Raw genomic sequence first — 4138 nt, 5'->3', positions numbered from 1 at the left:
ACAAACAAAGGGCTTTATAAAGGGAAAGAGAGAGCCAGGCAGATAGATAGATAGATAGATAGATAGATAGATAGATAGATAGATAGATAGATAGATAGATAGATATATAGATAGATGGATAGATAGGTAGATATAAAGATATAGATATATAAAATCGACCTCGTATGATGTCAATATTACATATATCTTGAATACAATTCAGTGAACTAGAATAATGTTTGTATTCCTTCTGTCCAATATGACGTTATTCGGAATGAAATGAGTTTGGTGCGTACGTATGATTTATAACAACTGCGTTTTTGAAAGAGCATTTGTATGGTGTGAGAAATATGGTCTAAATGGCCAATAGCTAAAATATCTTTAAGTAATTTTTTATGAAGTATATGAAATGATAGATGATTCTCTTTTAAGAGTTTATGACATCAAATAATTTTCTGGAAGTTAAATTTCAATGTGAACAGTTTTCAGTCATCTGATAAGTTGTAACCTAACTCAATCACTGTTATATGTGGGAATCATGTGTGGTAGTAAAGCATATCGAAGAGAGACCCTCTCATCTTTCTAACAAAAAATATTGGTTTAAGAATTTGGCCCAAATTCTGCAGTTTCATGGGATTGAGTAAATCACTTACGTCGATTCCAGTGGGCAAGTTGTAGCTTCATTTTTCGACTCCGAAAGTATGGAAGGCACAACGGATCAAGGTGGCATTTCTACTCTGGAAATAAAGACGGATGAAATGCTGCTAGGCATTTTACCCGGCGTGCTAAAGATCGTGCGAGCTTGCCGACACCTTCTAACATAGAATATTTGCTTCAAATTTTTGGACGAGACCAGCAATTTTGGGGATGTGTTTATGTTGATTACATCGACTTCTATGATTAACTTGTACTTTATCTAATCGACCGTAGAAAGGATGGAATCAAAATCATCCCCCAGAGAGGAATTTCCTCACAGAACGTAAAGACGTACGTAAAGACGCTAGTCATTTTCCCGGCGTGCCAACGATTCTGTCATCTCACCGCCTTCTTTCAGCATAAAACATTACTTGCATTTCTCCTACTATTATATTTATCCCCAATATATATATATATTCATAATTTTTTCTGTACAGTTACTATGGCTTCGAAAGAAAATAAGCTGCACTTGCACGTTTAGGAATAACACAGTTTTAAGGAAAAAATATCTAGACATAATTCTCACTTACCTAAAATTAAAACTCTTAATTTTCTGGAATAATAAGTATTCCTTAGATCATACAACAACTTTGACAATCAAAGTATATACAGCTCGGTCAAAAACATTTATCTCTTAGGCACTTTAAATTTCTTTTAAGACATTTTATTACATCTAAATTTCTATCTTACAATCATATTTTTTATATACATCTTAAACAGACAATGTTTAATTTCTAAGATACTCAAAATGTCCTCCTTCAACATTGCAACATTCTTTTAAACCTCTCACAACACATTGACACACAAGTCGGCACAAATTCCGATCTCCATCAATTTCATTGAATGCGTTAGAAGTGTAATCTTTTAATTCCTTTACTGTTTTAGGATTCTTCTCATAAACCTTGTTCTTCCAAACCAACGCCGTGGAAAGGCTCGGTTAAGGTAGTCTCTTACTGTCAACGCATAATGTGGAGGTTTCCACCTTGCTGAAAGAACAATTATAAGCTCTTAATATATGAATGCGAAAGAGATAGTTGAATAACAGTAAACCAAATTTTGGGTCATCCTGTATATAATATTGTGGGAGTGAAGTACACCAGCTGGTCGATACTTGTACCAAGAACTACGGTGAATTTGTAAATGTAGCTCCTCACAATCCGGAAAATTTTCAAGGTGTACTTGTAGGCCTCAAATTCTCAAAGATCCTCTAATATGCCCTGATCCGAACATGTAAACTGTATGGATTATCCCATTCCCGAAAAAATGCTAGGAACCATCTATCTTACTATATACGGGGTATGTGACTAGATGATGTTAACAGACCTCATGGTTCAAATTAATACCTATGCAATTGCGTGGATTCCTCCGATATAAATCAATTACAATACATAAACTACAAAACATTACAGTAATTCACACATATATGTAAAACCACTTTTTATGCCATAAATCAACAGGTTTAGTAATCTCACCTGATAGAGAAAACCATTATAATATTTTCTTGACCATGCTTCATAATATGGTTGTATTTATTTTAACGTGTTGTCCTTAATATAGTTCTCCACAATAACCGGAATATAATGTAGGATGTCTACGCAATATAATGCTCCTTACTTGTTTTGATTCAATGTATATATTTAGTATTTGAGTTTATATATATATAATCATCTCTTTCGTTCAACTGAGATTGTCTATAAGAAGTATGAAAACTAACTTCAATCATCGTATAACGAAATGGAAGCAACGAAAATATTATCTATAAATAATATATATCTAGAATAAGTGAATTAGTTTCCTTCCCACGGAATTAAATATATCTGCTCATCTAAAATTTCCATCCATTTTGGATCTTATAATTAGTTTTATTAAAAGAAATCTGTTCAATAAAGAAATATCCAAATTATGAGTGTACAATACACCAAATCAACCTGTAAACTTAAAGATATTATTGTAGTACTGTTGGATTTGAGCATGCACTGAATGTGTAAGCTTTGCCACGTTGTTCGTGTATCAAATACGAGGAAATAGTCCCGTAATGTTCATTCTAAGTAGAAATCAATTCAATAAAGGTACATTTTTAAGTGGATTGTTATCGTATATTGTTACTGTTCTCTTTTTCTCTGCAGCTAAATTACAAGCTTAACTTACATACATTTCTTGACTAAAATATACATTATATAACTTAGGAATTAATAAAACACAACCACTTCCGGCAGGAGTTTTGAAACCTTGACGAACTTAGTATGTAATACAAGATATTCCGCACTGGCGTTTAAGTTATTCTGGCTCTCTTCTTAATATTGCTATTATTTGGAGCTTTTAACCTCGAGACCAATTCCAAAAATGGAGTATCCTACTTTCTCTCGAATGTCTATAAATCCTGAAGACTTTAACAAGTAATTCCCTCTGGTAAGAATAAAGATTCTACAACGGATAGAGAAATCCGAATAGTTGCAGTGGAACAATGGTAGAACCTTTGCTATAGTTACAGGAGATATGAATTCGCGTCGTGTGGGTTGCCCTCAAATTTACTATCCCAAAAGGATTTTCAATCCAACATTCACATGCTAGTATATGTAGCTTTTAATGCAATTCAAAAACTAATAACAAAAAGAAATATTCCACGCTTTCTCAAATTTTTATGAATTCTTAAAAACTCAACTACATATATATACATACATACATACAAACACACGTGTGTATGCATCTGTTTATGGACGTAAGCGTGTATACTTGTTCATAGATACATGTCCATGCATATTTGATGTGATCAATGAGTCTTTTTTGTTCCTTTTAGTCACATAAAGGAAATTATTTGGTGAAACTTATGTCATTATTCTATATTGTAAGTAAGCAGTCTCCTTAGTATACATCCGTTAAACGTTTTAATCCAATTATGAATTCGTTTGCATTACCTATAACAGAACTCGGACAAAATATAGAGTAACATGGACCGTTATGATGCTCATATATAATTATCACTAAGACCATTGACGAGAAACCAACTATATAGCACATCGGATAACAGACGTCCTATTACATCTTCTGTAACAATAACTACAGTTAAGAACAGCGTTCACTTCGAAACTGCATGTTCAGTCTCTTTCCTATGTTTGATATTCAGTGTAATGGAAACAAATTCCTAAGAAGAAATACGAAACCTATATTTAGGAGCATATAACAAAAAACTCAGAGTTGTGCAAAGTGAATCATAAGAATCAAATGAATGTATGTATATAATTATACGTATGGATGCGTAATTTTATGTGAGTCGGAGTGTATGCCTGATATTTGTATGTGTGCATGTGCAAACACACTTACAGAAAGGGAGAACGAGTGAGAGAGTGAGGGAGAGAGAGAGAAAGTAAGAGAGAGAGAGAAAAAGTGAGGGAGTGAGAGATAAGTAGAGAGAGAAGGAGAGAGAGAGAGAGAGAGAGAGAGAGAGAGAGAGAGAGAGAGAGAG

Source organism: Octopus bimaculoides, chromosome 2 (assembly GCF_001194135.2).
Source record: "Octopus bimaculoides isolate UCB-OBI-ISO-001 chromosome 2, ASM119413v2, whole genome shotgun sequence".
In the NCBI taxonomy this organism is placed as follows: Eukaryota; Metazoa; Mollusca; class Cephalopoda; order Octopoda; family Octopodidae; genus Octopus; species Octopus bimaculoides.
Note: the sequence above shows the minus strand (reverse complement) of the source record.